Genomic DNA, 13,804 nt, shown 5'->3' on the forward strand with positions numbered 1-13,804 from the left:
AATTGCTTGCTCAAAGATTGAATTAGCATTCATAGCATGTTCATTTGTTTTATAAGTACTTTTATAAGTCATTTTAAAAAGCAAGCATCTCCACACAGTTCTCATTATTTAAATAAAGAAAAAGCAGAGGTACATTTATTTACATTTAATTTGGATTTTTTTTCACATGCATGCCATTGATTTAATTTTTTTTATGTTCATCATTTGCCTATCTGAATCCAGCAAGCTGGTTGAATCAAAAAGTAAACAGTTTCACTGAAAGCTTTAGGAACCTATAGATATAGTTCATTCCTTCTGTGCTGAAGTCTCTGAAATTAATGGGAGTTTGGTCATCGGAAAGCAAGCATAATGGAGGACATGTGGAGGAAAAACAATGTTATAAACAAGTCTCTAATTATTCAGCCTTCTGATTTGGTCAGACACTGAAAACTACTAGTAGTAACAGCAACTGTAAAATGAACTGAAATTTAATACGGTCTTATTGAACAAGGTATATTGTATTCAAGCTTGTTATCACAAGTAAATTAGTCTTTTTCTTTTTATGAATATGTGAAAAATGTTATTTCAGGTTCAAAATTATTCATAATTATGTGTGTGTTGTAGAAGGTTGATGTGCTCGAAGTTGTCATCTTTACTATATGAATTCTCTGACTTCTCATTAAAATTATCAGGGTGATGCTACAACAGCAGGTATGGGTGTTTTCCTGTTCTACATTTTTCAACATGCCATCAACCAAAACTATATTTTCTTTTTGTTGAAAACATACAATTGAGCTCTAGCTACAAAAATACATCTCTCATTATTCCTTATTGTTTTGACTGCTGATGTATCTTTGCTCAGTTCCACCCCATTCGTCCATTTGCATGTATAAACAGCATGCAAAACGTTAAAGCCCAGACTCTATTTCACCTCTAAGGAAACTAAGCTTTAGCTATCACTTTCCTCAGATATATGTGTGTGTGTGTGTGTGTGTGTGTGTGTGTGTGTGTGTATATGTGAATATATATGTATGTATGTGTGTGTATATATATATGTGTGTGTATATATGTATATGTATATGTGTATATATATGTATGTGTGTGTGTGTGTATATATGCATATGTGTGTATATATATGTGTGTGTGTGTGTGTGTGTGTGTGTATAGGTATCTTCCTCAGGGGAGCTGATCCTGTTATACTCCTAAGGTGCCTAGGTACCCAGTTCTCTCAGTGGACACCCTAAGGAGTCCTCAGAAGGTAACCATATTTCCACCATGGAGACACAAACACACCTTTATGTTCCACACTGAGCAGAATAATGAGCAATCTAAAGCATTTCTGCCAACCAGCTAAGAGGAAGTACCCTCTAGGGATCTAGCTCACTAGAGGAAATATCTACTAAGTGGACTTAAGTGATAGACAGCAGCACTGATTTCTGTGTCAAGACATCTGAGGTGATGGGAAACTCACATTACCCAATAAATAGTCTAGTGGTGCGGATATTTGCCCAGGAAGGCAAGACAAGAGGCCATGACTAACATCACTCTGAGGGACTTTGGATGCACATCTCATGTCTCAGGACCACACCCTAACCATCAGGGTATGCATTACATCATCTTTCAGATAACCTGTTGAAGCTGCATTACCATTTATGCATTTTTCATTAGTTATTGGACAAAATGTATAGTTTGTATTGGGAAGCAGAAGCCAGAATGCACAACTTCCCTATTCTAGAAAAGTGTCCTAACCACTACCCACAACACTCCTTCTTGCTCATTCTTCTTCCAGCCCAATGAAATTTTCATTCCTTCTACCATGTGGCCAAGTTGCAACAAGAAAGGTAAAAAGGTGAGGTGGACTTAAAATCCAGGTCCCCCACTCCCTAGACCTTAACCTCAGGTATTTGGTAAAAGGCAGCTGTCAGTGTCATTCTGCCCACAGGCTTAATTTTGATATCAAACAATTGTTATATGTGTCTTTCCTTTGAGTAAGGCTTTGGGCATTTATGTAGAACTTACATAATTGTCCTATGGGATAGGATAGCAATAAAATATAAATGGAATTAGATTACTAGGTGGCCCTGCTGTATGCACAGTAGGCTATGTCCTCAGTATGCACAGTAGGCTATGTCCAGTCTGTCGGGAAACTTTTCAGGCTAAGGTAGGGGCATAAGTAATCTAGGAACTTTATTATAGTTTTGGTTGTTGCTTGGGATGGAATAGAATCATATCTAGTGACTTATATACCAAATAAACGATGTAAGTATCACTTGACATCTTACAGGATCTGGGCCTAGCTATTTTTAATGCAGAAACAACACCCATACTTAAGGAGCAGAACTCTTTGAAAGCATACATTGCAGCTTTCTTGATTCAGAATTTTATACATTTATTTAACTGAAAGACTAGTAGCACAAGTGTGATGATGTAACCATGATGGTTCAGAAATTATGTGAGAGGCAAGGATTGCTTAGGGTAATATCTTTTATTGGACCAACTATATAGTTGGGATAAAGCTAGACAAGCTTTTGAATGCAAGACATTCTTCATCAGATATGACTAGGTCTCTCACTGAAAGACTACACATTCGTGTACTTATGTTGACAAAGTCCTTTTATAGCTACCGAAACTAGAACACTAAGTAGTGGCCTACTGTTAGAAGATGACAGCATATTGAGACTCTTGTATCCTGTATTACTTCTCTGCTAGGATCCAATCCAATTTCAAGTGAAATAAATAAAGAAGTCGCCTTTTGACTTCAAGAAGCTATATATGGCCCTGTTGGCTTGCTGGAGCAAGATGCAACCTCTCTGTCCCTTAATTAATCTGCCTCTATGCTACTCTCCATGCTAATTCAGGAGCATGCCAAATTAATATTGTATGTGAAATCTTGTTCTTTTACGTAATGTTTCAGGCATCCCAAAGCCAAACAATATTTTAACTCCCTATATGCAAATATAAAACTGAGAACATCAAATGGTAGAAATATATGAAATTTCTATTTAATGCATGTTTTTTACTGTAAGAAAATTAGTCCAGTGAATATATCATTTATATTATATAGGATAATATAAATAGACCAATTTATGTAAACTGATATACTGGGTGAATTTTAACAGAGAATGTGATATTATTTTTATTTTTTTATTATCATTATTATTTAAATTTTTGTATTATGCTGTTTCCACTATTCCATTATTATATTATTCTTAGGATTTTCATGTGGTGATGACATGCTGATAACATAACTTTACTAAACATTTAAAAGAACATGAAGTAAATGTAAGAAAGAAGTAATGAATACTGCTTGCAATCAAAATAAATCACCAGATTTCATAAATCCATAGCTATTTTTATAGTGCATGTTAGTTTCTGTGCAAGAAAGCTATTAGGTTTATAAGCAAATGTATAAGTAGGAACCTATGGAAATCAAGGAGGTAGGCAGCCTATTTCACAGGCAGATTGCAGGGCTGGACATCATTTTCATAGACTAATTGCAGCAGGGTCCCTTCCCCCACATCTCCGATTGGCCAAGGGGCCCTGGTGGCCCCACCCCTCACTGCTGGTTGATTGAGAAATCAGTTCATCATATGGTCCCCCCCCTCGCTGCTGACTGGAAAGGGGTGGGGGCCACATGACAGGCAGCCTTCTCAGACAATCAGTGGCAATGGGTCAGGGTTAGGGTTAGGGAGCCAGGCTGCAGCAGCCATGCAGACCACTGACTGCCACTGGGGAGCCAGCATTTTATTTTTACTAGGTTTTTTTTCACGGATTTCATGGACATTGCCCGGTTTCACAGACAATGCCCAATTTCATGATTTCCACAAAATCCATGAAATTGAGAATTGAGTAGCTCCCTAGTTATAGGCCAAGTCATAAATAAAAATGCTGACATGCAAACTTTAACTTCATCTAGAACATAGTTTGAGTAAAAGAAAAGAACTTGCTAAATGTTTTGTGGAGAAAAACTATTTTGAATATTTAAAAATATACCTGTCTCTAGCTTTGTACAAACCGGCACACACACGCCATAGTGGCATTAATGGAAGTTTGTATACTACCCACCAAACAGAGACTCTTGGCAAATTGAAGAGATGAATACTAAATTAGATTCCTTAATACTCACACAAGATTTTATTTTGCAAGGAACTGAGCATTCTTGCTCTAGCCTAAGATAGCCCTTAAGCACATGCTTAACTTAATTAAACTGAACACACTACTAACATACTTAAAGTCAAGTACTGAAGTGAGAGCACTCAGCATCTTACAAAATTGAACCTTCAGTGGCAGACTGTGAATTTTTCTCTTGCAGTTGAACAGTCAGTAGATGCTCCAAAGAACATCTCATATATATACACTTTTGCATAAGAGACTTTCTTGCATGTAATCTATGAAAGGATGGACCATGACTGCTTCTACCATACTTCAAGAAAGACTGTTTTGTGCTGAAACTCTGGGAATTTTCTGACAAAAACTTTTTGTCGGAAAACTCTGATTCAGCAAACTCAAAGTTTTTCATGGGAGCATGCTAGTTTTCATGAAATGTTGATCAAGAAAAGCTTCTTAGATCTAGGATAGACTTTAATAAAAAATCAGAAAGCAAGCTACTGTAATACATAGTCCAGTGATCAGAGCAGTCACTTGGGAGTTGTGAAATTGAGGTTCAGACATTGCTTTGCTTAAATCAGACTCAAGTCAGTTTTGCTGGCCAATTCAAAGGGACCAAATCCAACAGGAAAAGAATGACTTTGAGACTAGTTGTTAGAACAGTTACTTGGGATGTAGCAAACTGCTAGGCCAGGGACTTGAACTTAGATCTCCACCTAAATATAGGATATAGTTTGAAATTTAAAAAAGAAAATTAAGAGATAGGAAAAACTTTCTTGTTTAATTCAACCTCATACTTTCCCTTCCTGTAGGCTGCTTAGAAGATATCATTAAACCTCTAGACTGTCTTGATCCAAGTTGGTAGAATGTATACAGAAAGCATTTGTCAAAACATATAGAGTATAAGCTGAACTCTTTTACATGTTTGTATAACTTTCTGCTACTTGCCTTACATGATACCGTTCTGACATCTTCTCATTATATTACAGTAATTAAGCCAGCTTATAGTAGGTAGCTTCAGGATGGCTTAGCCTCACATTATGCAGGCAAAAAGTAGAAATGATCTGTAAAAGACTCTGAATCAAGGATTAATCTAAATTGATGTTACAAGCATGCCAAATGACATTAGCTTAGGTTCTGTGTACACCTACTTTGTGTACACAAACATTCAGGGAGGTTAGATCAAGTTAAAAATTGGTCACCTAAGCCAAGGTAAATCAGGATGTGGGAGAAGACTAGTGATGGAGTTGTGGGGTGGGAGTCAGAGACCAAGCAGGGTTTGCGGGGGGAGGGGTTGTGGAATCGGGAGGGGGGAGTGGGGCCCATGGCAGAAGTTGAAGGGGGAAGTGGGGCTCATGCTAAGCCCCCCAATCTGGACCTACCTCACCTCCCTAACCTCCCCCTCCCTGATGCAGCTCAACTGACCCTGATCTCACAAACCACTTCTGAAGCCAGTTTTACCAGCATTCACTGGTTCTGGGAGCCTGACTGAAGTAAGTCAGGGTAGGAGGAGAGATGGGCAGATCAAAGGGCTGGCAGGATGGGTCCCCCATCCCCAGTCCCTGGACCCCGCACAAACAACCCATCCTGCCCACCCCTCCCCCTACACTGACTTACTTCCTTAGCTTCTGGCACTGGCAAATGCCAATAAAACCAGCACCAGGAACAGCACGCAGGATGGGGAGTTTAGCAGGCTTAGAGTGGGGCTGCTGGTTCATAGTGGAGGGGTGTTCATCAGGGGTGGGGTGAAGAACTGGGGGGGGGCAAAGAATAACCTGGTCCCAGAGGGTGGGCTTTCCCAGTCCTAGGGCTGCACTGGGTACCGTTAGATTGGTCTCACTGAATTCAATCTAAGTTAGACTACCTCTCTACCTCTGACATACAGTTAACTTCGATTGGGTTGGCCATTTTTACCCTGATCTAATCTTTCTGAGCTTCTGTACTGTTTGCACTTAGATAAACCTAACTAGGGATCTAAATGTAAGGTCTGCACTGGGCGAACTAAGTTAGATCAAATGGCCATTTTTAACATGATTTAACCTCTCCTAAGCTTCCTCAATGGCTGTACCAAGCCTTAGATTCAGATATGAATTTCACTCTGGAGTTTGAACTAAACTATAGATATTGTAGATTTACCTGGTGCATGATTCCTGAAGGTGGCAGCATCATAAACAAGTCCATGCATAACTTTTCTGCAAAAACAGAACATTTCTATGTTATTACATGTGGTAACTTAATAATAGGACCCAATGATTTATGAATCCGGCATAACCAAAATAAGGCTTGTATCAATATCATTGTAAAAGGGTAGAGGAGAGCCTAAAGAGTGACCCGCACCGCCTACCTACTTCAGTCAAGGCAACACACAGGAGCGGCAAGCTGAGACCGACACAACATTTCCAGCATGGCCTTGTCCTCTGGATTGACGGGGAGCGTGCAGACGGAGATGCTTCTGGCTCTGGTGAGGGGCCCTGTGGGAAAGCCTGTGGCATGTCAGACAGGCAGACCCTGGACAGGGAGCAGCAGGTGGCTGGAGCAGAGCCAGCACATCAGTCTGCTCCACACAGCATTTGGAGAAGTGCTGGTTCTCCACAGCAGCCTGCAAGGGATGGTGGAGTGGACGGAGGTGATGCTAATACAGAGAGAAAAGAGTCAGGTCAGAAGTGACCAGGGAGGCTGTGGAGAGGGTGACAGGTCTGGGTTTGGGGGCATCTCCCACACAGGGACCCTGCCCTGGACAGAAGTGAAGGACACACAGGGATTGTACTCCAGGACTTTAATCCCTCAGAGAGAGGGTCTGTGGCCAGGAAGGATCCAGGGCCAGCCTATAAGAGCCCATAGCAATGGGACGGAGAGCAATGAAGAGCCAGTGATTTGATTGGTTGTCCCCAGGTGGCAAGGACCAATATAAGTAAATTGGACTTATGATAAATAGACTCTATTAGGGAGCAATCACCTTGAAAGAAGGACAGGAGTATAGCAGTGTCTGCTACCATCCTTTGTTTGTTATAATTTTAGGGCTGAGTTACATATTTTTCTAGAATTAAGGGGGCTACCCATCCAAGGACTCTCAGGGGGGCTGAGCATCTGTGAACCCTCTAACATTACAAAGAGAGAGGGGCCAGACCAGAAATTGGCCTTGTTACAGGCTACCGCAAAGGACTGCTATTTTGACCCATATCAATGGGGCAACACCAGTAAGCCTCAGCACTGATCATCTTTTTCCGGAGGCCAGAAGTGGTTAGGGTGGCGTAAAAGGGAGGTTTGGAGCCCCATGAAGAAGTCAGAGTGGGTCAGGAAGGACACCAGTGGGGGAACTGGCTCCCAGTACTATAACATCAAAGTCATCGCAGGCAAGAAGAAACAGCAATCAGGAGACCTGGGTGACATATTCTAGGTCCCACCCTGCCGCTGCCAATAAGCTGAGGGTCAGTCAGAAAGGGTCTTAAGCCTTATAACACCTACAGATACCACAATCATATTTGTCTAGAGGTTCTTGTCAGTATATAAAATATTGAAAAGTCATGTGAAGCATATTTTTAAGTTAGGTCTTTTAAATTAAAACTTTTATTATAATAGTTCTGCTTAATACTTCAGTGACTTTTTATAAAATAGAATTCATAATATTGACACATAGTAGCCCTGAGTTGTCTTTTCATAAGAATCATACAATCCATTCTTCATGCCAAGATGGGATAAAAGGAACTTAATATATATGTAACCAGGTTATTGGTTGAAGCCGTGTTGATCTAAGGACGCAGGCAGACAAGATTGTTTGGGTAAATCTGATATCTTTTATTAGCTCAACTAAAATAGTTGAAAAAAATTCTTCTTTGCAAGCTTTCAGGTACAAACCCAGTGTGTTTGTACCCAAACGCATCACTCTGAGGGTGCCATCACTTTGAGGGCAAAATAACATGATCTCCTGCAATTTCCTGTGAACACTTCAGATGGCCTGGCTTCACTTGAGAATGTATGGTTCAGTTCTCTCAGGAGCAGTGACAGAGTTATTTTGTCACCAGCCATTTCACATAAAACAGTGTTCCATGGTCAAGGCTTCTTCCATGGTCAGGAAAGATATTTTTATACATTTTAAGCTCCCTTCATCTGCTAATGCCTTTTGAACTGTGTCAAACTAGTCTGTGCTATTCCCTAAGGGCAAAACTACAAAAAGAGGTACCTGAATTATTTCAATTTTGGAAGTTTGAATTAATTACCTCTTGCTATCTTTCATTTGCATAGGTAGTATCCTCCAAACTTTCTGGACCAAGAGACTTTTTCAACTTTCAGGATATCATAGAAAATATCTCCTTGACCAGCATACCTAGAGTAATAAATGGCTTCACAAAACCATCAGCAAACCACAGTTTGAAAATCCCTGCTCTAGATCAGTGGTGCTCTAACCATCCAGCCCTGGGGGCTGGGTAAGTGGCATGGGCGTGGTCTGCGGGCCATATCCTGAGCACGGGGGGACTAGCATAGGGTCTGACTCCATGTGTCACATATGGCTGTGGGCTGACTCCATCATGTGCCAGCATGAGCCAGCACATGGAACCATGTTATCCAGTCCACGGGGCTCTGTATGGGTCCTGAAATCTGGTAGCAGGAAAATGGTGGTAGTGTTAATTGCTATGGCCCTGGTCTCTGCCAAGGCAGCTTATGCTGCCACCATGCCCCCACTGCCAAATTTCCAGATCCATAGGGAGCCTCGTGAGCCAAATGGAATGGCTCTATGGGCCAAATCCAGTCATAGGCCATAGTATGAGCACCACTGCTTCAGATTATCCACTGAGCTGGTAACACAGTCACTATTATTAAGCTACACTGAACACTATTGAAGTCAGAACAGTAATCTTTGTGTATTCAGTAGGTCTATAGCATCTGTAACACTAATATTCTGTTAACGTAGAGAATACAAGTCTTGACAGTTCCATTGTTTTAGTGTTGGACATCATATGATTTCTTTTTTATTTCATTTAAAAGAATTATTTGTCATTTTTCTTTAGTGAAAAAGCTGATGGTAGATATCTGTTCATCATAAAATGGGTGTTTTGTGTTTATCCATGCCTCCTTTGCCTCAGGGCAAAGCAGAGTCAGCTCATCTGTGGTGTGGTTGCACCATTCTCAGTTGGATCCCCCTGACCTCATTTCTCACTGAGACAATTAGTAAAATAAACCTGCTTATAGATTGGGCATGAAAAAAGAAAACATTTTGTGGAATACAGTGCAAAGAAATAGAGGTTTTATAACAGGGAGATACTAGCCAACTACAATATAAAGGACTGCAATATATAAAGTTTGCTAACACATCTTAACTCTTTACCATATAAAAGGTATGAGCTCTTCTCAACTTCCCTGCAATGCTTTTTATGCTGAAACATCTACAGTTCAAATAAAACATACTTTCTCCCATATTATACTCACATACACATAGGCTATCTGAGGTGATGAGCAGAATGACAACTTTTATTTTAAAAATTCTTGCAATATTTCTTTTGGGAGCAGAAAAAAATCACGTGACTGCATGCTGAATATTTACACTTAGTTGCAATCAGATGAAAAGTATGCCCATAATAAAAGTCAAGGAATAAACTATCAAAATTGCAACAAAGGAAAAATTCCATGGACCTACCACAGTTAGCTTTTCAGCAGAATGGGTGAAGAGTTCGACCTATGACCCCCTATTATTTCTGAGCTTCATTGTACCCTTATGAACAGCCCTGAGCATGGGATAGTATGTAAATTTAACCAGACCCTATGCAAAGATTCCCCAGTGGAACACATTTCCTTTACTTCTCCCCATTTCTAATGATAGGGTGCAGTATATCACTACCTGCCTCCTTGATATCCAATCATCTCTTGTGACCGAATAGAGTAGTGTCAAAGCTATCTACCTTCCCATGTCCATTCCCTGCCCCCTTTCTTGTAAGTGGGAGTACCACATGCAGATTCAAGTCCTTTATCCCTATTTCCAAATATGATTCACAAGAAAGACTCAGAGATTTCAAATAGGAATCCACAGTGTCAGAAACTTTCTGACTTGTTGTGATCTTTCTGGGTTCTTTGCAGCAGAAGAGTTGCTCTATTATTTTTCTATAATCAGAAAGAGTAAAAACTAAGAGGTCTGAGGGGGGCCTCAAGTTGAGAACTGCTGATCTATGCCCAGAAAAGTATTTGGGAAAGGACCTTACTCCCCTAAATTCCTTTATTCTCAACTTCAATGTACCTTAATGGTACAATTCACTCAGTTAATTCCCCTGCATAAAAACTTTTCCAATTATTGATTTCATCTATTAGACAGCTATGTGTCTGTAAATTAGCTTGTAGTTCTTGCATTTTACTTTTTCTTTTTAACCTGCCAGAGTACACTAGCCAGTTTAATGGGTGGGAATGTATCTGGTACTTAGAAGACAAAATCAATGCACTTCAAAGGCACACTACATGTTGAAATCCTTGGAAGACTTACAGGCTAGGCAAGAGAAGTCCAAATATGATTATGTTAAAAAAAAGAGTTGTCTTTGAGAAATACATCTTTGTCCTTATGTTTCTTTGCTGGGCCTCTAAAAATACTCATTATTTTTGTCAAATAATATGAAAAGGGCTGAAATTCATGGTACAGGTTGGTTTTTTCCCATTTAAAGTCTTAAGCTTCAGATTTTGCACAAAGAAAATAACACCTGCAATGAGGCTTTTAATTGGAAGTCCTTAAAATGCACAGCTTGTCTGAGCTTGCCGTTCCAGTACCTTGCACATGGATGCTTACATGCTTTAACCATTTTGATTACTCATCCTGAGACAAGGGTACGTTGCTTAAGAACTTAGACATTCTAACTGCGTTCTAACTTTTATGGATTTTATGAAGACTCCCCACATTTTTATATTTTAATCACTTCTCAGTGTAACTGAATTTTGGAGTGCTAATAGATGGAAGCCCATTCATGGGAACTAACAGCTTCAAATAAATGATTTTTTAAATCATGTTGACTTGACTTGAGATGGGAGTGTATTTTGGCTGTTGCCCAAGAAGACACAGCCAAAAGAACAAATTATATCTCCGCACCCAGTTAGAAAGTCTGTAAGTATTAGCTGTTTGGCAAACAGAAGTCATGGCGTTAGCAATTTTTGCCTTCTTTCTTTAGTTTCTAAGATCCTTTCAAAATATGGCAAGGTAGAACATGATTTCACTAAAAGGAAGCTCTTTGCATATACTCTACCTATACAATTCTCTTCTACCATTTGTAATTAAAATTGTTATTTTCTATACCTTTCTCTATGAAATATCTGGAAGGGTATTTATTTCAGAAGTTATGTTAAAATACTCTTCTCTCAGAAAATACTTATACACTCACAATGTTCACTGAACATTTCCAGTCCATATCTTGTATGTATTGTTTTACATTTCTCTGCTCTGAAAGGAACAAGGTATCTTTGTTGGAAAGAAAATTTCTTCTGCCTTTCTTTAAAATACTCGTGCAGGCACATCTGGTGATAAAGTAAATTCTTTGCAGGCTTCCTCTTATTTGAAAACAGAAAGTTTTTGAATTTGTTGTGGCTATAATTCAGTTTGTGAGAATGAACCATGTGCAATTTAGAGGTGTGCCCAGAAATTCCTATCTGTGTGAACTTCCTCAGCTTCAAAGAAAAAAAGAGTTGAAAGATTACAGAAATAAATATTTCATATAACCCTGTCCTGATGCAATAGGAAGGTAGAGTTGTGTCTGCAGTTTCAAAAATGAATGAAAAATTCTGGGCCAAATTGTGTTCTCTTTAGCAACTGTATAAATATGGAGTAATTCCACTACGATGAAGGGGTTAATCTAATTTTATGCTGGTGTAATTGAGGGCAGAATTTGCTCCTTAGCATGGTTTCATCTGCAGTGCAAACCAAGTTTGCTTTCCTGTAATTCAGTGAAAAATACAGTGAAAAATGCAGTATGTTTTCCTGTTGGTCCACAGCAATCAACCCCTTTCCAGGGGTGAATTGCAGCAGTGTATAAAGCCTACAACTTTTCAAACACCAGGTACTTGGGTGATCCCAAGTCTGTGGGGGCACCAGATCGCTGATGGGGGCAGGGGGATTCCCCAGAAGCTGATCAAGCCAGCAGTGAAACCAGAAGTGCACTTCTGCTGGCACTTCTGGTTTCGTGGCTGGCACTCCCAGGGGCCACACTGCCAATCTCAGGGGGTGCATGTGCACCTGTGTGCACCCCCTACACATCGCCAGTGTATCTGTAGCCAACTAGCATAAGCCTAGAGAATGTCATTTCTATTGTGGCTGGGGATGCAGTGACTGAGGACATGGTTCAAAGAAGCATGCCCTCTTTGGCTTGATGCAATGCACATCTGGTTTCCCTTTGTGGAACTGCTGGGCAGAGTTGGGAACACCCTCCTAAGCTTGTGTCCTTAACTGTCTTCCAAACTGTAGCCCCTCCTAGCATAGGTTGGTGCCCTTTACACCTTTCTGTGAAAACACCCAACCTAGTTTACTTCCAAATTTACTCATAGCTCCCCTTTATTTCCAAGTATGTACATAACCAATGTTTGGCAGGCTTTAAAACCGGTACAAAAGGCAGTAGCTGTGGCTTGCACAGTTAGTTTCCTAGGTATGAATGTCTCCTTGTTAGCTGAATTCATAATCTGCTAATGATAGGCTAGGCGCTGGTCGTGTTTTGCTGCCTCATATATCTCTGTGGAATTTCTCACACAAGCAGCTGCAGCACAAGCACCTTAGCTGGTTTTACAAGCTGTACAAGAACAGGCTGGGTGAACCTGAAGGGTTCTTTTCCATCTAGGTGTCAAGTCCACAGAAGTACTGTACCCTTGGTGCTGATAATACTGTGGGACATGGAGCCAATGGAATGTGGGTTATTCAAGCGGTGGGAAGATTACATGTGTATGCATGTTATAAAGGGGGTGGTGCAGTCTCCCAGGGACACTGAAATAAGCAGAAGAGGAAAAAAGGGCCTCTCCAATTCTGCAGCCTGCTTGAATTTTTAATGATGATACCCATTGTATCATCTTCTTGGCCTTGTCAGTAGTACCAGAGGAGCAATATTACAGAGGGGCTTTCATTAAATTTGTCTTGCTTCTCTATAGCAACTCCTAAAGCTATAATATTTGACTTTAATGGATTTATCTTCACAATAATCCCGTGAGGTGGTAGGGTGGCATATTATCCCTATTTTGTAGCACAGACTAAATGACTTCCAGGTCACACAGAAAGTCTGTGGTAGAGCAGGGGACTGAGATTCCTGAGAACCATAATCTAAAAGAGAAAAGATAGAAAGATTATTTATTGTCAGAATGCAAATTATTTTTGCAAGAATGACCAGTTGGAATAGGCTTTTACCAATATGTGCATCTTTTCTGGATAAGCAAAACAATGCTTGGGCAATGTTTGTGTAAATTGTCCTCCAGGTTTGAATAAGGTTATTTTAGGTTAGTACGTCATATATATATATTTCCCATGTATGCTATTGAAATAAGCCTAACATCATTCTGATTAGTGCCCTAGATTTCTGCTTTGTCATTTTGTGTGAGGTATAGAAACTGTTTATCGGTTTCCTGGGTAGTTGAATATGTTCTTGGGTGAGTCTCTTTGTGCAGGGTATTGAGAAGCCACACCCCTCTGTTCTCATCAGCTTTTATTCATTGCATAATTGTATGCATTTATCAGACTTTTAAGAAATCAACAGTTGGTAACTTATTAACATAGTGA

At 40.0% G+C, this 13,804-nt stretch overlaps 1 protein-coding gene across 1 annotated transcript in view; it reads left to right on the forward strand.

The window, feature by feature from the left end:
- Positions 1-10,962: 10,962 nt before the first annotated feature.
- The window catches only part of LOC149869182 (desmoglein-4-like), a 55,996-nt gene continuing 53,154 nt past the window's right edge, over positions 10,963-13,804 (forward strand). The window contains exon 1 of the mRNA XM_090039873.1: positions 10,963-11,161. The gene's annotated coding sequence lies outside the window, so the exon portion shown is untranslated. The remainder of the gene's footprint in view (positions 11,162-13,804) is intronic.

Source organism: Crocodylus siamensis, chromosome 3 (genome assembly GCF_052110815.1).
Source record: "Crocodylus siamensis isolate JL-2025a chromosome 3, ASM5211081v1, whole genome shotgun sequence".
Classification (NCBI taxonomy): domain Eukaryota; kingdom Metazoa; phylum Chordata; order Crocodylia; family Crocodylidae; genus Crocodylus; species Crocodylus siamensis.